This window comes from Trichechus manatus, unplaced genomic scaffold (assembly GCF_000243295.1).
Source record: "Trichechus manatus latirostris isolate Lorelei unplaced genomic scaffold, TriManLat1.0 scaffold00127, whole genome shotgun sequence".
Taxonomy (NCBI): Eukaryota; Metazoa; Chordata; class Mammalia; order Sirenia; family Trichechidae; genus Trichechus; species Trichechus manatus.
The window spans coordinates 1,348,437-1,372,713 of record NW_004444063.1 but is presented as its reverse complement, the minus strand read 5'-3'; positions in this window follow the sequence as shown (position 1 = coordinate 1,372,713).

Below are 24,277 nucleotides of genomic sequence, written 5' to 3'. Positions count from 1 at the left end.
GTTGCTGGGATGGGTTGTTTGTAGCACTTACTACAGCCACCAGGGTGGGTTGGTAATCAGTGCAGGGCAGGTTCCAGTAGGCCGTGCCTGTGCTGCTTGGTGGTGTGATGTTAAGCTCATGGTGCAGGTAGGTAGGATGTAGGGGGGAGATTGTGATGTGAGGAGCTAAGATGGGTATGGGAGAGAGGAGAGACGAACAGCAGCCAAAAACATACAAACAAAAAAGAGTGCTAGCGGAGCTTGCCATTGGAGTGGAGAGATGGGAGACTATGAAACGCAGAAAAACAAAAAGGGGAAGAAGAAGAAAAAAAGAAAAAGAAAGAAAATAATGAATAATTAAAAATTAAAAAGAAAAAAGAAAAGGAAAGCTCCCAGGGATCCCACTGGTGTGGCTACAAGGTCTACAAGTTGTTCCCAGGTGTTGAAGTACAGCCTGGCTAGAAGGTGTAGATGTGTCACACAGTGCCAGGTATTCGGGGGACAGGAAGAGAAGGAAAGTATAGAGAGACGAGAAACTGAGTAATGAAGAAAGACAAAAAGGGAAAAAGAGGGAAAAGAAAACAAAACAAATTAAAAACAAGAAAAGAATAAGAAAACCCCCCAAAAAAACAGAAAAAAAAAAACCACACAAAAAACAAATGCCCTCAGGGATCCCTCTGCCCATCTGTGCAAGTTGAGTGGGTAGGTCCCAAGCCGCGCAGCATAGCCCTGCCAGAACGGGCTCCCAACTCAAGAAAAGAAAAGGAAACCAAACAAACAATAAAAAAAAAAAAACCCTGGGATTCCACTAGTGTGGCAGCATGGACCAGGAAGCAGATCCACACTCAAGCAGAGCTCCATAGCCCCTCAGGAAGAAGCAAAGAAGGCACATGGAGCCACGCATTTGAGTGGAAGGAGGGGGAGGTGGTGGAAGGTAAGAAAGAAATCAAAAGAAGCAGAAAAAAGTAACACCAGCAGCCAACAAGTGGCATTCAGGGAGTCAGCCGGAGCAGGTGGGTGGAATACAAGCAGCTGGTGCTTCCCAGCCAAGAGACTGTGGCCACGGGAAGCAGAGGAGGTGAAGAAGGGTGGGGGGATGAGAAAGCATATATCGGTTGTTCTGTCTCCTGCTGGAAGCTCTGTGAAGCTGCTTTCTCATACCCCCTTTTAGCTGGTCTCTGATAGGAGTCCAAGATGGCAGATCCGAGCTGTGTTAGCTGATAGGGGACCTCTGCATATATGTCTCCTCGCTCTCTGTTCTCTGTCAGTTTCTTATTCCATTTGGTGTTTGGCTGAGCTCTTTAACTCTTCATTTGATGTTTAGGGTTTCAGGATTGCTGTTTTCTCTGTTTGACTTAGTTTTTCAGATCTTTGCTGTGGAGGGACAGTGTGGTGTTTCTGCCTAGAGCGCCATGTTGCAGGAAGTCCAGACCACAAGTAGTATTTTATTGCCAGCTCTGAATAAGGGAAAGAAGCCCCTTAAATTCCAGAATCTTCCAGAAAATCCTCTTTTCCTTACCGCCTACCACACACATGCGAGACAGCGAAAGACAGCAGGAGTGAAAGAGCAAGAGAGAGACACAAAGAGAGAAACTGGATTTTGTCAGGAGCATATTATGGTTTCCTTTCCTTATGAGTCAGAACTTTTATCACTTGATAACTCAACAATTCACTGCCAAGAGGCTGGGTATTGGGTCTCTTTCCTCCAAAGTCTTTAGATTGAAATTGTAAATTCCACCAATATGTTCACTTAAATCAGATGTGATTATAAACAAGAAAAACAATTTGTAAAACACACACACACACAGATCGAGTTTGTAAAATACATACAACACACACACACATATATTTCATGTTTAAGGTTCACAAAGACCATGTTGGTGATTGTATAAGCAGAATGCTAAAGAGAATAGAGATGTTGAACACCTTAGTTCCTGCATTCAGAACTGAGCAGGAGTTAATTTTATTTGACTATTTTGATCAGATCTGTTAGATTCTATTTTGCATGTAACTAGAGCCCAGCCTTCTTCACTTAGGCTGTGAGCTGCAAGAGACTGGCTCTATTTGTCTCTGTAAACCCAACCCAGCCCATCACCAAGGACAGAGTATGCACCCAGTAAACGGTTGTCAAATGGATGGATGAATGGATGGATGAATGAACAAATGGGCAGATGGATGAATGGATGGAAGAAATCTAGGCACACTTTGGCCTGAATTCAACAGATACTGAATGCTTCCTATGTACCAGGCATTTTGCTAATTGCTAAGAATTCTACAGTGAAGCAGACACGGTCCCTGCCTTTTAAGAGCTTCCAGTCTGGTTTATGAGTTTATGAGCTTTCCTTTCCTTCTCCTTGCCTGGAGAATTCCACCTGAGAGTCTCTTTCTCAGTCTTTGGGATAAAGCCCCTCCCTTCTAAGCCACCTTCTCTTGCATGTAGAGGGCAGAGCAGGAGGAGGGGCCATATTTCCAGTCCTGCCTGCAGACAGGGTAGTGTGTCTTAGTCATCTAGTGCTGCTGTAAAAAAAATACCACAAGTGGATGGTTTTTAACAAAGAGAAATTTATTCTCTCACAGTCTAGTAAGCTACAAGTCCAAATTCAAGGCATCAGCTCCAGAGGAAGGCTTTCTCTCTCTGTAGGCTCTGGAGGAAGGTCCTTGTGATGCATCAATCTTTCCTTGGTCTGGGAGCATCTCCGCACAAGAACCTCAGTTCCAAAGGACGTGCTCTGCCCCTGGGACGGCATTCTTGGTGGAATGAGGTCCCCATGTCTCTCTACTCACTTCTTTCTTTTATATCTCAAGAGAGATTGGCTTAAGACACTATCTAATCTTGCAGACCTCATCAGTATAACTGCCACTAATCCATCTTATTACATCATAGTGATAGCATTTACAACACATAGGGAAATCACATCAGATGATAAAATGGTAAACAATCACACAATACTGGGAATCATGACCTAGTCAAGTTGACAGATATTTTTAGGGGACACAGTTCAATCCATGACAGGTAGTGTAAATGCAGATGCAGGTGATGGGCAGCCTGCATCCTCTGGTTCACTGTTCGGAGGCTCCATCTGCCTGTGACAGTCCCTCTCAGGGCCACACTGTGGCTGTCACCCTTCCATTCACCTGCTGTCCTGCTGAGCTTCCCAGGCATGATCCACCGCCACAGAGGCCAGAACTTTGTATCTCCCCACATTGCCTGCAAATCACATAGCGTTAAGTAAGACAGACACCAGCCCTGTCTGTCCCCTGTCCTCCGCCCCTCAGCATGTTACTGAGAAGGTGCTGTGTATCAGGCAATTACTTTTCTAAACCCTCATCCAAACTGTAAGATAGGCACTGCTCCTCATTTCCCAGATAAGAGAATTGAAGCCCTCCTAGGTTAGGCAGGCATGCTCCAGGACTTGAACTGAGGTCTTGCTAGATCTATAGCAGGCACTAATCTCACTATATCAAGTTTTATGGAGCAAAACAAAGGACCCTATTTTGCAAAACCAGGGCGTAATTTGCTGAAATGGCTAAACCTAGATTCTTTGCAGTCCTGCAAAAGGCTATGGTTTTCCTCTGTGGAGCTTCAGTCTTTCTGCTCACGACCCAGAGTGCTAGAAAAAACAACTATCTGTCAGTGGAAGAAAGCTGACAGGAGGAGCTCAGGCAGGCTTACTAGGGTGATGTTAAATCACCAGTGAACCAGTGAGCTATGGAAAAACCTTCACTCATGAACAACTTTAGAATCCAGCTGAGGGCAGCATGCTGCCTCCCATGCAGATGAGATCCCAGAAAGACGGCTGAGGTCAGGGTAAAATCGGGACTTATTCCCAGGGAGAAGGAAACCTGGTGGCTCAATGGTTAACACTTGGATGCTAAAAAAAGGTGATTCGAACCCATCAGCAGTTCCATGGGACAAAAGACCTGGAGATGTGCTCCTGTAAAGACTGACAGCCTAGAAAACACTATGTGGCAGTTCTACTCTTTCACATAGGTTCTCTATGAGTCGGAATCGACTCAATGGCACACAAAAGCAACAAGGAGTTTATGAGCTGATTGTTGGGCTGATGTTGAGACCTCTGTGTCTTGTAGCAGGTTTCAGTCATAGCAGCTAATGTGTGTCAGGTGCCAGCTCTGAGCGAGACTCTGGGCTGGGCCCTGAGTTGTCAGCCCTGAAGCATGCAGGTACTCGGAGACTGATGAAGGGGCAGTCAGACAATAAACCTCATGCAGCGTGAGAAGTACTAAAAAGGAGGTAAGTCCTATGCACCCCTCTGCAAATGTGAATACCAGCCTCTGACCTCCAGGAGCTTCCAGCTGCTGTGGCTTGCATAAACCAAGGGCACAAGTATCTGACAGCAAAGGACACCTATTCATTCAATGCACACATGAAGACAGCCTCATTGGACCAATGACAAGACAAAGCTAGCAAGACACAGCTCTTATTCCCAAGGAGCCTGTCTTTTGGATAATATTATACACATTTTTCAAAAGTGGAAGAAAACCTCCAGAAAGCTTGTGACCTCACCTAAGGCTATGGAGTTGATGTGTGGCAGACGTGGGATTTGAACACTAGGACTGTCTGGCCACAAAGACTTTATCTTTCTACAACACAACAGATGCTGAAAGCACTCTGAAATGGCCCTCTAAGTGAATCTCAGATATCTACATGTGTTTGGAAGCATTCTCTGGGGTTTGGAGAGATGCTTTGATCCAAGGCCAGCAGCTTGTTCATGAGCCCACGTCAGGCCAGTTGACTCAGAGGTCTACACAGAGCCAAGCAGTTGCTGAAACCCATCCCTGGAGCCAATTCATATTACAGAGGGAGGGACTGTGGACCTCACCCCATCAACCCTCAACAATTGAGTACCCATAGTAGATACAGAGATGTGCCATCCAGACCTCTTCAGGGAAGGTCTTGTTGCCCAGCTGAGGGAGCATAGTAAGCAGATGTCTCCAGCTGTCAGCTCCTGCAGGACTTGCCTCAGCTGCAGAGAGTGACCTTGTCCAAGGTCTCACCTTTCCCACATTCAGTAGCTGAGAAAACAGAGGTATAAGGCCAAGCCATGATATCCCAACATGGGATGAGCTATACTTGCTCCAGAGTTTCCACAGCGTTGGCCAAGGCTTTGTTGGGCATACATTATAGTTCAACTTCTTTCTCTGCCCAGTCAGCTTCTTCCTTTCCTTTCACAGGTGTTCATCTCTAATAAATGTCTTGTACCTCAAAGTCTGTCTCAGTATCTGTTTTCAGAGACCCTCACCTGCAATGGTTTTCAACACCTTTAAGGATGTGATAGTTAATTTTGTGTGTCAGCTTGGCTAGACTATGATTCCCAGTTGTTTGGCCAAACACTAATCTAGTTGCTGTCATGGAGTAATTACATGTAATTAAATCCATTGATCTTGGGCAGAATGAATTACCTTCCATAATGAATATAATCCATAATGCAATCTAATGTAATGATGTAATGTACTCAATCAGTTGAGGCCATATCCATGCAGTGTGGATCCTAAACCTAATCACTTCTGAGTCATAAAAAGAATAGCATAGACACAGACACACACATGCACACAGGGAAGACAGATGACATGTGAGAGTTATCTACAAGCAAAGGAGCACAGAAGATAGAGTGCAGAGCATAATCCTCCTACCTCAGCTGGAAAGCCAGCACAGCAAGCCTCTCTGGCTCTCAGCCCGGCTGAAGGCAGATCATGAAGAGTTAGGGCCTCAAGAGTTCTTTCTGGCTTCTGGATGCCAACTTCCTCCCGGCTGATCTGACAAAGTACTTTGCTCTCAACCTTCTCTTTATATCCCGTGACACCACCTGGCCCATCCACCAGCATCTTTCCTGGGCTGTTACGCTGACTCTGTCTCTGGTCTCCCTGCTTCTAGCATTCTCCATACTACATCCATAGTAAACTCAAAATACGGAGTAAATCACCCCCTCCACTGCCTAAGACATTCCAGTGGCTTCTTGTTGCTTTTATAATAAAATCTAAATCCTTAACATGGTCCACAATATTCTCTGTTGTCTGGATCCTCCTATGTTTCTGACCTCAATCATTCATTCAATAAATAGTTTTGAGGGTTTAGCACATGCCAGGCACTGTGCCAGGTGCTGAAGTTACAGCAGTGAACAAAACAAAGTTCCTACAACCATGGAGCTCAGATCGCAGTGGAGAGAGACAGTCAATACACAAGCAAATAAGAAATATGTCAAATAATGGTGTCGCAGAGAAAAATAGAAAGTGCCTGCTGTGTGTGTGATTGTGTGTGTGTGTATGTGTGTGTGTGTGTGTGTTGAAGATCCAGGGTGGTTAGAGCCCTCACTAACAAGTTGACATTTTAGCAGAGATGTAAAGGACTTTAAGAGAGCCATGTGGTTATCTGGTGTGTGTGTGTGTTGGGAATGGGGGGAGGAAAAGCAGGGTGGTAGCTGGAGCAGAGTGAGTAAAGAGGAATGCTAGGAGAAGAGCTGAAGAGCTTTAGATTAGACTCTGAATGATCCGAGGGCTGTGGGAGGGTTAGAGCAGAGCAGTGCTGTGATCTGGCTGCTAGGGGTGGGGAGTGAGAGAGAAAGCAGGGAGCCCAGGTAGGAGGCCACGGCTACTCCAGGACGTGGTGGCAGCAGGGGAGGAGGAACAAGTGGTCAGGTTTGAACATACAGCGTTTCAGAGGTGGAGTGACTGGACTCATTGATAGGTTGGCAGTGGGGTGTGAGAGAAAGAGTCAAGGATGGCTGTGGGGTTTGGGACCTGGACAGTGAAAGAGTGGTGTTTCCACTTACTGAGATGGGGACACAGTGGAAGGGCAGGTTTTGTGTTGTGGGAAAATCAAGAGTTCAGTATGGACACGTCAAGCTCGGCAACATTTCATCTCATAGCACTCCCCCGGCACCCACTGTGCTCTCATTTTGTTCATCCATATAGTTTCTAGAAAATGCAAGCTTGTAGGTCTTTGCACCTGCTGTGTCCTCTGCCTACGCTCCTCTACTCTGCACAGACAATGGGATGCAGCCCTCTGGCAGACAGACCTCTGGCCCTCAGGCACCCTTTTCCTTCAGGTCTTAACACGACCGTCTGCTCCTCAGAGAGGACTTCCCTGCCCATGTGTTGAAAGTAGCTTCCACCTCCCTCTCAATCACGTGAGCCCATTCATTTTCTTTGTAGCATTCACCACTATCCATAACCTTTCTGTTCATTTATTTGTTTATCTGATTATTGTCCACCTTTGCCACTAGTCTGTTAGCTCCATGAGAATAAGGTCCATGTCTCTCTTGCTCGCTGACACCCAGCTCAGTGCCTAGTACATGGTAGAGGCTGACTACATGCATTAAATTAATTTAACAGGAAATAGGAACCACGGTTCTGTGCACCAGGGGCCTGCAGCCAGGCGGAGGAGGAGGTGTCACTGAAGGTTAGTCACATGTGAGCAAGAGCAAGAGCAAGAAGACAAGGCCAAAGGAACACCTACTGGCCAGGAGGCAGGGCAGGGAGGGTCTCAGCAAGGCAGGAGAGAGAGACAGAGAGAGAGAGAAGAACACTGGGCCAAGAGCTTGAACTGGGCTGTAAGGTGAGATGGAGGGGAGGTGGTGGAGAGCCAGACACAGGACAAGGGAGCCAAGGCTCACCTAGGAAGCCAGAAGAGGTGGCAGGGGGCAGTGCTGGCCACCTCTCTTCTCCACGCTGTGAATAGAGGGGGCTGTACAGGACCAGGGCTGAGAGCCCCGAGAATGGAGATACCAGCAACATCTGCCACAAAGTCGTTCCAAAAGCTCCATTTCCAGGTGGCGAGGGAGACACAGGGACCATAAATCAGAATTAACTGCAGCTGTCATGCAGAGGGTGATTCCCAGCTCGTCCTTAAAGACACCAGAGGAAAGAAAACCCATCGGCTCCAGCCACCGGGGCCGTCCACAGTGTGTTCCAACCCCACGCACCTGTGCTTAACCTCCGCAACTGCAATCAAAGCTTCTCTGCTGACAAGACTCTGCCCGGAAAATCCTCATCTTAAACACAGCTGGAAATAGCCCATCCCCAAGGCCAAGGCCTAAAGGAAATGCAGATATGTGGGGGGGGGGGATGAAATACTTTCTGTACAATGACTCCCACCAGCCCCACTGTCCTCCACCCCACCACCTCTCCCCAGTCTGGAAGGATTGTCTGAGGTTATGTGGGTTCCAGGCTGTGGTGAGGGACGCAGGCATTTCCACATCACCAGCAGAAGGAGGGAGTTTATATCAGCTCAGCATGTGAGCAGGGGCCTGAGGAGTCCAATCCTCTGCGGATGCTGCAGGGATAAAACCCTTTTGGCGCTCCTATGTTGCATATTTTCTGGGAATTACTGAGGAAGCTAGGGCTCTGTTTGGCAGTGGCTTTCAGAGCAAAGCTTGGCTGGGCGCCTCAGTTCTTCTGTTCTGGGGTATTTTTCTTGGCCTTCCAGAGAGTAGTGTCTAGTCCCTAGGATGCTGGTGAGGATCTGCGTCAGGGTTAAGCCAGCCGCCTTGAAGGACAGGACCTCATTGCACAAAGCACTGTGCCTGGTACAAAGGGGGCACACTTGCCTAGTGTATTAAATCTGATTGGAAAGAGTCCCCACCACCTCAATATTTCCAGGCACCCCTGCAGCAGCCCCTGGCACTTCAGAGAAGGGGGGGTGCGGTATGCCCACAGGTATTGAAAGTTTGGAGGATTTGGGCTCTGGGATGTTTTTTCTCCTAGGTTGGCGGCCCTCTGAACCTCACAGGAGGGCCCTGGGTGGCACAAATGGTTTGTGCTTGACTACTAACTTAAAGGTTGGTGATTTGAACCCACCCAGTGGTGCTGAGGAAGAAATGCCTGGCAACCTGCTTCGGTAAAGATCACAGCCAAGAAAACCCTATGGGGCAGTTCTGCTCTGTCACATGGGGTCAGTATGAGTCAGAATCAGCTCGATGGCAACAGGTTTGGGTTTTTTTTGAGCCTCGTAGAAGAGCCTTTCCCTAAGTCACCCTGTCTGAGTCTAACGTGGCAAGTTCTCTGCTACCTGATCCTGCCCAGGCTCCTAGTCCAGAGGCCCAGCCACACTCTCAGTCTGGCCTTCACTGCCCCCCAGTGGCAGTTCAGGCTCATCACACCCTGCCTGCTGCACCCATGTTTGTTTCCTTTGTTGTTGTTCTGTGCCCTTGAGTTGGTTATGACTCATAGCGACCCTGTGTACAACAGAACGAAATATGGCCCGGTCCTGCACCATCCTGGACAATAGTTGTTATACCTGAGACCATTGTTGCAGCTGCTGTGTCAATCCATCCCATTGAGGGTCTTCCTCATTTTCCCTGACCCTCTACTTTACTAAGCATGATGTCCCTCTCCAGGGACAGGTCCCTCCTGACAACATGTCCAAAGTATGTGAGACGAAGTCTCGCCATCCTTGTGTCTAAGAAGCATTCTAGATTCCTTCTTCCAAGACAGATTTGTTTGTTCTTCTGGAAGCCCGTGGTATATTCAATATTCTTTGCCAACACCATAATTCAAAGGCATCAGTTCTTCTTAGGTCCTCCTTATTCTTTGTCCAGCTTTCAAATTTATATGAGACAGTTGAAAACACCATGGCTTGGGTCAGGTGCACCTTAGTCCTTAAAGTGATATCTTTGCTTTTTAACACTTTAAAGAGGTCTTTTGCAGTAGATTTGCCCAATGCAATGTGTCATTTATTTTCCTTAAATATGATAAACACTACATTCCTACCATACGCTTAGCACCCTCCCTGAGCCTCTAAGGGCACGGTTTCTGCCCTAAAAAGAGTATAATCTCCCCAGGAGGTGAAGGCATAACCACAGGGAACAATGAAACCAAATGAGGCAGCGTGTGCTTTCCGGGGAAGATAAGGTCATAACACAATGAAGAAAAATGTTCGAAAAGGAAGTGAAACCAGAGTTGTAGCTGTGTGGTAAAGAGGGTGGAGAAAGGACTCCAGGAGGGAGGAATGGCATGGGCAAAGGCTGGCAGGGGAGTAACCTGTGTGTTTGCAGAGAGGAAGGCAGTAAGGCAGCTTATATGACAGCACCTAACAACAACAGCATATGACTGGAGACTGGAACCCAAAGCCCAGGAGGGAGAGTAGCTCCTCTTTCTAGCCTGGGGAAGAGTGGCTGAGACCCTGGCCAAGTCTTCCTAGCTTAGGAGCTCCTCGAAATCTAGGCAGAGGATACAGCCTCTCCCCTTCAAATCCCAGGCAGGAATCTCAAAACACTGATGCAAGAAGATGAATCTGACACCTGAGCATGGGGTCAAGTAGACAGAAGAGGTTCCAAAAATAATAAGCATATAGGGGGCACTTCAGAGACCCAGTTTGTCCATCTCTTGAGGTAACTCTAACTATGGAAAAGGGAGGCACTGACACTCATTAGGAGTCCCTGGGAGGTGCAAACGGTTAATGCGCTCAGCTGTTAACTGAAAGGTTGGAGGTTCGAGTTCATCCAGAGGCACCTCACAAGAAAGCCCTGGCAACCTACTTCCAATAAATCAACCATTGACTATCCTAAAGAGCACAGTTCTACTGTGACACACAGGGGCTCACCATGAGTCAGAGCTGACTCGACGGAAACTGCTGTGGTGTGAACACTTGCTAAGTGTCTCCAGTGTGCCTGGTCTACGTGAGATGTCTTATTGCGTGCTGTCTTATTTAAACCCACAGCAGTCTTGGGTGGAAGGCATATAAAATTGTCCCCGGTTTACAAATGAGGAAACCAAGACGCAAAGACGTTAAGTACAAGGTTGCACAGCTGGTAAGTAGCGAAGCAGGGCTTCAAGCCCCACCGGTGATTCCACAGCAGCTGCCCTTCGTAACAACCATGACTGTGTGTTTATCATCTACAAAGTGCTTTCATAGGTTTTATTTCACCCTCATGTCAACCTCATGAAGCTGGAGAGATTATTTCCATTTGACAGATGAGAAAATAAAACCTCAAAGAAATGACATGCCCCGTGATTCATTATCTAGTCAATGTCTGAACTAAGATTCAAAATCTGAACCCCGTGTGCCTAGTAACCCAGGACTCTCTCACGACACCACACTTCTCTCCTCAACATTAAAGTCCAGGAACTTTAATGTTCTGCTCTTTCCCAGCCCAAGCTGTGTCTCACCGAAGCCCCTCCTCCCCACCCATCTGGTCTGTTCTTGTTGCAGCAAGTCAATGACAGACATACATTGAGGACAAGTACCATATGTACAGCCTCCCCTGCCCTCTCATCAGCAGGCAGGACCTAGACACTCTGCCAGTGTTGTTACCGCTGCCCTTAAACATCCTCATTCCCAAACTCTGTGATGGGGCACCATTAGGAACAAACTTCCCTGGGATTGCAATGAGGGCTCCTAAACCCAAAGCTATGGCCTGGGGTACAAGGAAGGGCTGATACAAGAATGGTTGTGTCAAAATCTCCCCTTGCTACTTTTTTCTAAGAACCCTTTCCCCCAGAGCTGAAAATTTATAGAGGACTACTTCTTTCCATTTGGAGGAACTGCTTGAGAGGGAAAAACCATGCCCAGTGTCTTAGTCATCTAGAGCTGCTATAACAGAAATACCACAAGTGGATGGCTTTAACAAAGTGAAATTTATTCTCTCACAGTTTAGGAGGCTAGAAGTCTGAATTCAAGGTGCCAGCTCCAGGGAAATGCTTTATCTCTCTGTCGGATCTAGGGGAAGGTCCTTGTCATCAACTTTCCCCAGATGAGGAGTTCTAAGCACAGGGACCCTGGGTCCAAAGGATGCGCAATTCTCCTGGTTCTTATTTGTTGGTGGTATGAGGTCCCCCTGTCTCTCTACTTGCTTCTCTCTTTTATATCTCAAAAGAGATTGACTTAAAACACAACCTAATCTTGTAGATTGAGTCCTCCCTCATTAACATAACTGCCTCTAATCCTGCCTCATTAACATCATAGAGGTAAGATTTACAACACATAGGAAAATCACATCAGATGACAAAATGATGGCTAAACACACAACCCTGGGAATCAAGGCCTCGCCAAGTTGACACATATTTTCGGGGGGACACAATTCAATCAATGACACCCAGCAACAGGAATGATGTGGAAAGGTTAAAGCACACACCCAGAGAAGGGATGGAAATGATTTCCACTACCTAAGAGTGTAGATCATAGCATGACTAAGTAATAAACACAAACTAGTTGCTGTCAAGTCAGTTATGACTCATAGCAATCCCACATGTGACTGAGTAGAACGGGGATCCATCCGGTTTTCGATGGCTGATTTTTCAGAAGTTGATTACCTGGCCTTTTTCCTGAGGCACCTCTGGATGGAATTGAATCTCCAAACTTTTGGTTAGCAGCGAGCACATTAACTATTTTCATCACCCAGGGATTCCACAGAAACACAAGAGGCAGCATAAAGCTAGCATCCAAGCAACACAGGATCAAAACAAGGGCTTATGTTTATTGAGACTTTACCTGCTGAGCACTAGACATACCCCACCACATATAAACATCGTACCAGCCTAGTGAGGTCAGAATTTTAATATTCTCATTTTACAGATGAGAAAACTGAGGCTCAGTGAGCTTAGGTAACTGGCTGAAGGGTTCATAAGCCAATCAGTTTTGTTCCCTCATCTCTATTTATAAACACTCTTGGATGTTGTTGCTGTTGTTAGATACCACGGAGTTGATTCCAGCTCATATCGACCCAGATGATAGAGTAGAACTGCCCCAAACCAGTGGCTTTCAAAGTGCATCAGAATCACCTGAAGGATCCCACCTGCAGAGTTTGTAATTCAATACATCTGAGTGGGGAATTTGCATTTTTAACAAGTTCCCAGGTGACCCTAGGACCACACTGAGACCCACTGCTCTAGAGGTTGGATGGCTGATGAATAGTTGGCTCAAAACTAACCCAAGTGTATGACAAAGAAATGTGTTTCCTTTAGTATGTATCATCTGGCATTTGGGGCTGATTATGCCACTGAGCTTATAGACATATAGCAGAAACAGACGCTGAGCCTGATCCTCTCCCTCCCGTGGCTCCCGTGGAGGGGGGGTCCAAGAGACGGCACTTCCTGTGAGTTTTATGGAGCCCAACAGAGGGTTCTTGAATGCTAATTCCCTGGGCAATGACAGGGCCAGTGAGGAAGACCACCAGTCATGACCCCTGCCTGATCTGAGGATCACCCAGAACAGCCCGAACCTACTCCCCATTGTGTCCAACCTGCAAAAATCTGAATTGCACCTCTCTGGAGGTTTGGTTTCACTGTCTCAAGATCAAAAAGCAGACATACTTACTCTGCCTGCCTTACTAGGGCACAAAGGCTCCTCCTGACCTGTGCCACACACAGCCCAGCAGGAAATGGTGAAGATTGTCTGGAGGAGGAAAAGGGAGGGGGGCGGGCAGCAGCCAGGGCACAGTGAGTGGTCGGAGCTCAGACCACCCCACTCTTTCATGTCCCAGGACGCTGTCCCTGTCTGCTGAGACCTGGCCAAGGTCAAATTGTAGGTGGTGGCAAAGATTTCAATTCGCGGTACAAGAACTGTTCCCACCCCTTCCTGTGCAGCTGCTTCTCCATTCTCCGCTTAAGGTCAGGCTGACCCTTGGCTCTTAATGTGGACAGACCGTCCAAATGCAGATGTGCTGTATGTACAAGGAGTTGTTCAACCGGCCAATACACTTCTAGTGACTACACGCTTTCCATCTTCGTTAATGAATCAGTGCAAAATCAGGCAGCAGGTAATTAGTAGGAGCTCTGTCTGAAAGCCTATGTTGAAAATTCAGTGCCATGTAGCAGTCACATGTCACAGCTCTAGGGCTGCTCTGAGCATGCTTTCAGGATGAATGTCAAATACAAGCATAACAACTGTGGGGGCATTAAGGGCGTGGCAGAGTGTCCCACAGATTATAACATGTTCTTCAACATCCCAGTATACAAAAAGAAAATATAAATGGTTTTCAAAAAAAAAAAAAAATGTTTTCATACATGAGATGTGATCTTACATGAAACCAGCTATCTAGATTGGGAAGCAAAAGTCACAGTTCCATTTGTTTTATGTTGGTATAAGATTCATGCAAAAAAATGTTTAATCAAGAGATTAAAAAAGAGAAAAAAGAGAAGGAAAGAAGGAAGGCAGGAAGAAAAGACAGAAAAAGGAAAGAAATGAAGAAAAACTGATATGCATCTTGTGGAGACGCCCACCTCTTTGTACAGCTGGCTCCTCCCAGCTGTTCTGATCATGCTAAGCATTTGATTGCTCAAATGAAGGGGAAACTCTTGTGAACAAGGACAGGACACAGTTTTTCACAATCCACAACAAAAGAGCTTGGAAGTAATTTCTCTCACTTCTTCTGGCTTTTACCCCGGGGGATACTGTAAACCTGTAACAAGCACAAGGAGGGGTTGGGGCTCAGGAGGGAAGAGACATCACTTTATGCAGCAAGTCTTCCCTGTCTAGCTTCACTAAGGGGTCCCTGGGGAAAGTCTAGCTTCTAGATTTCCTAGACTTTCTAGAGATTGTGAAGGGATCTAAGGATAACGCTAACCCACTGCTTTGAACGAGGCTTTTTGGGCAGTGGTTCTCAACCTTGGCTGAACATCAAAATTATTTGGGGAGCATTTAAAAATCTTAATGTCAGACCATACCCTAGATCAATTAAATTAGAATTGCTGAGAACCGGACATCACATTTTTAACTCTTGGGATGACTCAATATGCCACTACTCTGAGAACGGCTGCCCAAGAATGCTCTTGTTGACCGAGTTTAAATCTTAGAGTATGGGCAGACTTTGCTAATCAGCCTTATGCCCATCATCCATGCAACTGGTTGAGACCTAGCTCCAAGTCCTCCTCACTGCCCAGCTCTGATACTCTGTGTCCTCACTTAATTGCACTGATTTCTTCGAAATGGGCGTCAACGAGAGTCAAACAATTAATTTCTATTTAAAGGAACAATTGTATAAAATTATGAAAATATTTCCAAGTCCTCCCTATATATATATATATAATGTCTTCTAGGAACACAATCACATCCAATCCAATTTCTTTAGCCTTATACAAATGTCTTAAGGTTCAAGTTTACAACATGAATTTTTATCTTGAAACACACCAGCAAGCCAACGGTTTCTTTTCCCATTTTCAATCAGTTCCTTGATTTTATCTCCAGCTGCATATAAATAAATAAAGAAAAAAAGAAAAAAAAAGTTTTGGAAGATCTACCACCTCTTCAAAGATTTTTTTGGGGGGAGGTGGCACATGTGATCATGTGGTAATTCTGATTTTTTTCGTAAGAAAAAATTGTATCAGATAGACAGTTCTTGGATAATTTTCTCCCGCTTCACTACCATTCTCGTGTCCTTTTTTTTTTTTTTTTAAGTCCTTTTAGAAGTGCCTCTTCCAATCAAAGGAAGGGCATTTATTTCAAGTTCTATAAATAGCTGTGGGTCTTTAAGATTCTTCTAGCACACTGTATTCCTCTGAGTCTCTGCAGTGTTCATTTTCCTCCCTGTTTTCTTATGCCTACACAGCCTGAAAAATATTCCCCAGTGGGGAAAGCTATGACAAATGCTCCAAAACAAAACAAAACATGAAAGTACCTACGGGGTACATAATAATTACTTCATAAACGGGAAAATAGCGAAGTGTCTTTCCAGCCCAGGTATAGATTTCGGCACGGCTAATAGTCACACATCTCTAGATAAGTACATATGTCACATGCTGAAAAACCACCCAGAGAAAACTGTGCTATTAGAAACGTTGCCAGTGGCCACCACCAGAAGCCAGAAGGTAGGCTATCCAATCTCCACTTTCATTTCTCCTCTGAATCACCAATGCATCTTTGGGAAAGCCTGTTTGGATTCAGAGCCAAAGGGAAAAGATTGAGATTATTTAGTGACTCTGGGACTTTGTTTATTGCCACTTGAGATAATCAGATTTTTTTTTCATGTTTTTCCCCTCTCAGAATCAATTCCTGTATTCATGTTTTTGTCGTAATTCTATCTTTTAAATCATGCATGCATGCTTCAGTAGGACACACTTGACCCTACTTTATAAGTTGTCAAGCTACGTGGTCTTTAAGAGTAGTTAAGTAAAAAAAAAAAAAAAAAACTTCAGGATTTAAGTCAAAGAACAATTCAGTAATATGTCTAGAAGAGAGTCAGCCTCCAGGAACTGGTGCTGAAACCTCTAGTTGACCTATCTTGTCCCCATTCCAAGTCTGGAGTTTGAAGGTCCCATGGAAAGAGCCCTAGATTTTGGAAAGACTTGTATTTCAGTCTCTTCTCTGTTCTTTCAAAAGGCATATTATTATTATTTTTTTTTTTTTTAAAGAGGAGTAAGAGGGCATTGTCTGGAAATGTAGTTCTCATTTAGGAGAATGGAGTGGAGTTGGTTATCTATCTGATCGTGTAACTGATGGCCTGCCTCAGTTTTCCTGTGTTGATCACTCATAAGGAAAGTAATCAATTTAGAGAGAACACACACACAGTCAGGTACAGATTTATCAGTCACCTCTCTGCCAGACTGTGGCACAGTGGTTAAGAGCTTGGCTGCTAACCAAAAGGTTGGCAGTTTGAATCCACCAGCTGTTCCTTGGAAATGCTATGGGGCAGTTCTACTCTGTGCTGCAGGGTCACTATAAGTTGCAATCAACTTGACCGCAGTGGGTTTGGTTTTTGGTTCTCTGCCAGACTGTTCCAACATGCCAATCTATCACTAGTCTTGTCAACTAGTGTTTCTGTGCTGGAATTCCTTTCGGCATTTCTCAGGAAACTTACACTTTTTTTTTCTGAATCCCCAATTCTGAGAAAAATAAATCAAGAAGTCGGGAAAATGGAAAACAAGTATCAAAAATCTCCTCGGAGAATTAAAGCTAAACAATTAACAGGGAAGTTACTGGCTCGAGAGAATCACTGACTTCTTGCTGAAAGCAAGAGCAGGAAAAGCTGACATGGAGAGTGAGAAGCTAAGGTCGATATTTCTGGGAACCCAGACAGAAGTCCCTAGGCAGTCACAATCTAATCAGTCAGTTTCACTTGTAGAAGTTGTCATGCTTTTAAGTGTGTGTCCACAGAACTGTCTGTTGCTAATGATGAGTCATTCTTGCAGATAAAATGAATATTAATAAGCTTATACACATAGTATACTTTATACAAATGTTACGTGTGGTGGTCCAAGAAATAACAAGTTTTAAAAACCAATCAATTCCTTAAGTTGGCAATTTTGACATACGATTCTGTGTAGTGCCATTAATCTTACTAGGTGATCTAAATGCTACCTTATTGGAATTAACCAAAAAACCAAACCCACTGCTTCGAGTCGATTCTGACTCATAGCGACCCTATAGGTTTTCCGAGTCTGTAAATCTTTACCGAAGCAGACTGCCCCATCTTTCTTCCCTGGAGCCACTGGTGGTTTCAAAACACTGAACTTTGGGTTAGCAGTGGAGCCCTTTTAACCACTGTGTCACCAGGCTCTTATCCTTATTGAAATACTGCCCAGTAACGTCTGCTGGCACTGGCTAGTCTTTGAATATTGCTATAGGCTACAATGGGCTCAAGCATTACAACAACTGTGAGGATGGTGCAGGACCGGGCAGTGTTTCATTCTGTTGTACATACGGTCGCTATGAGTCGGAACCGACTCGACAGCACCTAACACATAACAACAAGAATAGGCTACAGGTCTTTGTAAATATACTAAACTTAAAATTTCTTATTTATTAACAAACGTTTCTAGATATTCATAATAAAAGGAAACAGTATGGAAAGTATTGGAAGTATTTTAAGAAAAATTCATGATTTTGGAAATTCCAGAGAATTCTCAGGAATTCCAATTTCTGGTTCCCAAATCCTGAACATTGTCAGGAATTTGGAAACACTCTTCTCTACTATAGCTCTTAAATTTTGCCTAATCTGGTGCCCTTACCTTCTCCTGTCACCTGAGCTGCAATCCACTTTGGATTGGATTACTGAACCAACCTCCTAACTCCACAGTCCGTTCTCTATATCAGAGCCAGACACACCTTACAGAAACACAAATCTGATCATTCCATCTCTTCACATATGTCATTTTAATGGCTGCCCATTGCTTTTCCAGCCTCACCATGCCCCACACCCTGCAGCAGTCTCCTCTTCCCTCTGTGCCTCAGCCCCTGACTCCTCAAGCTCCTAGCCACAGGCCTTTGCTGCTCTGCTCCCTCTGGCCAGAACACTCTCCCACTCCATCTTTGCCTAAATATTGCCATCTCATCATTCCATTCTTAGCTCAATCACCATTTCCCCAAGGACCTTAATTTGTCTCTCCATTAAAGAATCTCATAGCACTGTGGACCTCTACTTATCAGAAATGCTATTGTCCCTGCATTGCGGTGATTATTTGATGAACACTTGTCTCGTTTGTCTCCTCTAAGAGACTCCCAGCTCCGTGAGGGCAGGGATAGTATTCCTTTTTGCTCACCATTTTACCTATAGGTTTAACACAATGACAGACAATTAGTAGGTGCTCAGTGCCCATTTGTAGATGAATGAATGGATAAATAAATGAATGATAATGACATAGTCAAGTGCTCTCATTCTATGATTTGGCAGACAGTGTCACCTATAATCAAATCAGTTGCCAATGAGTTGATTACAACTCATGGCAACACCATGTGTTTCAGAGTAGAACTACGCTCCATAGGGTTTCCAATGGTTGTTATCTTTTGGAAGTAGATTGCCAGGTTCTTCTGAGGCATCTCTGGGTGAATTCAAACTTCCAACCTTTCTGTTAACAGCAAAGCACTTAATCATTTGTGCCACCCAGGGACTCCTAGGTTCACCCATATACCCTACAAAATAGAGAGTCTTTCCCAGAGTTCCCATTGTCCAAAGTGGCTTTCTCTTCTGGGATGACATTCAAAGACCTTTTCATTTGTCAATAACGTGTTCTCTCATCAAAGTGGTAAAACTGATTCTGATGATTCCAAATTTCCCAACTCAAACATGGGGAGACTGTACAACGGACTTGGGATTTCTTTTCTTCTGAAAAATAATTGAATTATATCCAGTTATATAAAAACCCATTCAAACATAGCCTAACAGTAGAAACACCATTTCCTCCTGTTTTGCAGATTGCTGTGAGAAGCAAATGAGATAATTCACATAAAAGTGCTTCATAAAGCACAAAGCGTCACACAACATTAGTATCCAACATTATTAAATCAGCATGTCTCCATTTTACAAGTACCTTGTCCACCTAAGCTTAGAAACTAGGGGCTGGGCTCAGCCTTGAACCTGCCTGGAGGAATCTTCTCTTTATCTGGGAACACCTTCTTTTCCGGTTCTCTCTGCCCTACTTTGGGTGCCCCACATTCCATGCCTAACTTCTTTGATCAAGGTCCTCATTCTATCTAGAGAATATGAATTTAGAATCAAACACACCTTGTTTTGAATTTAGCATTACAACTTAGGATTTCTTTTACCCTGGACCAGTCTCTTTACATTTCTGAGCCTCAGTTTCTACATCTGTAAAATGGAAATGATAATTTATCCCTAACAAGCATACTTTTGAGGATTGAATAAAGCTACATGCTCAAAATAGCTTCATTACTATCTGGTTAATAATAAGTATAAGACATGTATCAGCTCCCTTCAATTTCTCTCTCTGAGTGATCTCAACTAATTGAAAAGTTCATCTTCCCTAACAATCAAAACCAAAACCCAAAAATCCATTGCCGTCAAGTTGATTCTGACTCATAGAGACCTTATAGGACACAGTAGAGCTGCCCCATAGGGTTTCCAAGGAGCAGCTGGAGGATTACAACCACCAACATTTTGGTTAACAGCTGAGCTCTTAACCACTGTGCAACCAGGGGTCCAAAAGCAGGTTCTCTTTGGTAAGATAAGAGGGGGGAATATCAGGCTGGGTCAGAGAGCTATTAGCCCCTTAGCAAAGCAAAGAGTGAGAGATTTGGTTATACAGAAGCCTACCAGCCTCTCTCAGTGACCACTGAATCTTTTCAATGATGGAAGGATTGGAATGCACAAGAAAAGGAGCTGACTGTCTTAGTCATTTAGTGCTGCTACAACAGAAATACCACAAGTGGATGGCTTTAACAAAGAGAAATTTGTTTTCCCACAGTCCAGTAGGTTACAAGTCCGAATACAGGGCGTCAGCTCTAGGGGAAGGCTTTCTCTCTGTTGGCTCTGGAGGAAGATCCTTGCCATCAGTCTTCCCTTGGTCTGGGAGCATCTGAGCGCAGGAACCTCAGATCCAAAGGATGCGCTCTGCTTCCGGCACTGCTTTCTTGGTGGTATGAGGTTCCCATGTGTCTCTGCTAGCTTCTCTCTTTTATATCTCAAAAGAGATTGGCTTAAAATACTATCCAATCTTGTATACCTCATCAGTGTAACTGCCACTAATCCATCTTATTAGATCATAGTGATTGAATTTACAACACACAAGGAAGTCACATCAGATTATAAAATGGTACACAATTATACAATACTGGGAATCATGACCCAGCCAAGCTGACAGATATGTTGGGGGGACACAATTCAATCCATGACACTGACCTACCAAGCAAAGACATTCATCTGTAAGCATGTTTTAAGAGTGTGATAATTTTCCATGTCTCAAAATTTGACTGGCCTGCATCACCACCATCTGGGTTTGAGGGGACCACAACAACACAACCTGGGAACCATGTCAAAAACAATCTGGATACAAGTTGGTGGCCCCCAGATCACTTATTCCTTAAACCTGAACATTCAGCCTAAGACTTTATCATCCTAGACAAAAACTTGGAATAGGGGTGACCTCGTCATCAGCTGACTTGCCTTCTGTGTCCCAGCCTACCGGTCTACAGCTGTGTAGAGTGGGTTGGACAATCTAAGGGCCCTCCCCAATCTAGCATCCTGTTGCTCAGTGATACTGGCCTCTGCCCATGGAAATGCACAACTTAAGGTCAAGGAACTTTACCCCTGTTCTTAAGTCAAAATCATTTTTACTGTATTTGATATCTTCCCTTGCATCTCCTGTCCTTTGGACAGAGAAGAACAGCTTTTCACTGTTACAGGCTCCGGAACTGTCCTCCCTTTAGATTCTGATTTCTTGTTCCCGCTCACACTGAGGTCCCCACCTCAGCTCTGTGACCACCAGGGTGTTGGCTATCAGCACAATGAATATCAGGTCATTCCCTAAACACTTTCATTCTGCCACCACCACCCACCCCACCCCCACGCCAATCGCTTTAACACAAACAAATATTTGGCTCACAGTATACAAGTTTGTTTATTTCCACTTTGGCTCCATACATGGGTTGATCCAGAAGGGGTTTTAATCAGACACAAAAGGCTCTTAGCTATAACAAGTTCATGCCAAGGACTTTCCAGGACAGTCCCAATTTCATATTTTACGTTCTGTTTTTTATTCCAGTTCTAAATTTCAGTTGTGAAAATAGTCACTGCAGTGAGTATTTGGAAAAGAAAAAAGGTTATGAAATTGAGCCGTATCACAGATATAAATGATAAGGAAAATCCATACCTGGTAATCAGAGCAGAATCAAGGCAGACAGGAAGAAAGCATGAATTTAGCAAGTCCTTTTTATTGTGATAATCCCCAACAGCATGTGCATTTTTATACATGTGGTTTTTCTGCCCTCTAGTGCCTCAGAGTATTAAGAGCTTGTTGAACCTAAATATTCCTCTTCACCCCTGACCATAGATTATATAGAGCCCAAAACAAAAAAACAAACCAAAAAAAACCATGCTATAGAGTTGATTCCGGCTCACAGCAATCCTATAGGACACAGTAGAACTGCTCCATAGGGTTTCCAAGGCTGTAAATCTTTACGGAAGCAGACTGCCACATCTTTCTCCCACAGAGCATCTGGTGGATTCAAACCGTTGACCTTTCAGTTTGCAGCCAAACACTTTAACCACTGCTTACAGTCACAGATAACAAAATATTATTCCTTAATGAAAAACCCATTACAGATAATCTAGTGAACATCATCAACCTCTTGCATAGGTGGGAAACTAAAGACTAGAGAGAAAGGACTTGCTCAACCTGTCAAAATCAGAGATAGCACAGCAAGGACTAATCATCTCCACTCATTCTTTCATTCACTTGTAACGTATGTTAATTTTATTCTATACTATTGTGGAAAACAAGTTATAGTCTTTGCTCCCTGAGACACTGTTCTGATCACTCCATCCCCTCACATATGAGATTTTAATGACTGTCCATTGATTCTCCAGCGTCATTGAAGATAATTTGCTCTGAGGCCCCACCTACCTGATGGCAGGAAGTTACATCTCTCAGAGTTCTTAATTCAGACTTTGCCCCTAAACTCCTTTATATCCCTTAGAAGAGAAGAAAACTTGGATCCTCCTCACTCACAACTGAATCCCAAGTATCTCATGCAGAGCTTTGTACACGTAAGCATTACATCAATATTTGTTAAATAAATCAATAAATGGATGGGTGGAAGGAGAATTCATTGAAATACTGTGTGTATTTCTTATTCTCATTGTTATGTTGTTGTTAGTGTTCACCAAGTTGACTCCAACTCATGGCAACCTTGTGTATAACAGAACGAATCGCTGCCTGCTCCTGTGCCACCTTCATGATCGTTGGTACGTTTGAGTCCATTGTTGAGGCTATTGTGTCAATTTATCTCATTGAGGGTTTCCCTTGTTTTCTTTGACCTTCTACTTTACCTCATTGCTAAAGATATGCAAATATTTTGTTGAAAGAGCAGAATTGAACAGGGTATAGTCATAAAACAACTAGTAGTGTCTTTCCCAACTACTGCCTTTTCACACCTGCTTGGTGGGCTAGTTTTTCCTACACATTGGTTACAGTCTAGGGTGGGTCTCATGAGTTTTTCTGGTCACTTTTAAACACAGAAATGTAATTTTCCAATCACTTGAAGGGGGAATTCTTCACTATTCCAATGACAATCTTGGACATGAGGGGGGGGCGATGAGCAGATCTCACTTAACCTATCAAACTGGCAGATAAAAGCAGGTACTAGTGAATTTCTACTTCTGGAAATATCAGGCTAGCATATTTCAAATCAACCCTTTCCCCAAAATCAGAAAAGCTGAAAAAATACTTGAGAAAAAATCCAACCGAAGGTAGTGTGAGTTATAAATATATATATGTATAATATATGACTATGTATATATTCATTCACTGTACAAAAACATATATAAGAATATGCAAATAACTGCATTATTCTTGTGACCCTAAAAATCCCCAACATATTTTTTCTCCTTTTCAAAATGGGCGACTGAAAGCTTGATATGACCAACACCATGATGAACCTATAAGTTTTTTTTTCTTTATTCTTTGCCTTCTCCTTTTTGCATACATTTGTTAAGGACTTTTTTTTGCTCTGTCTGGCCACCTGTGGCTTATGACATGCCACAGGAAGATTAGAGCGCAGATGTCAGATATGTATACCTTTAGCTTGATAAGGAAATGTCCAGCATGTATCTCTTTAGTATGATAGAGTCTCTTGTAATTACCTTGTAGTGAATAACAACACTTCTAACCTTTGTAAAAATCATATATAAGCTGTAATGTAAAAATGTGTTTCAGGACTCCATAGAGACAGCCTGTGTTGCTGTCAGATCCCCGGTGGTGGACACATCCTAAAATAAAACTTTCTCACTCCTTCTGACATGGAACATGTTTCATTGGCTCAACTGTTCCAAGACACAGACCCTATTCAGGTGACGTTCTTAATAGCCAAAAAGTATAACCAAAGCAAGTGTCCACCAGCAACAGAATGGATAAATACATCATGGTATTTTCATACAATGGAATCTACACAGCTATAAAAACGAATGATCTACAATTACACCCAACACATAGATGAATCTAAAAAACAGAATATTGAGCAAAAGAAGCCAGACAAAGAAAATGGATACTGTATGATTCCATGTGTATAAGGTACAAAATCAGGAAAACTTGTCTAAAATCTTAGAATGAAGGATAGTAGTTGTGCTTTGAAAGAAAGAGTAGTGACCCGGAGGAACAGGAAGGGAGCTTTCCAGTTGCCGGTAGTATGCTATCTCTTGATCTTGTCTAGTGGTTACACAGATGTGTTGACTTCTTTTTTGTTGTTATTGAGAGTATACACAGCAAAACACACACCAATTTAACTGTTTCTACATGTACAATTCAGTGACATTGATTACATTCTTCGAGTTGTGCAACCATTCTCACCCTCCTTTTCTGAGTTGTTCCTCTCCGTTAACATAAACTCACTGCCCCCTAAGTTGCCTATCTAATCTTTCCATTTGCCGTTGTCACTTTGACCCTATATATATAGTTC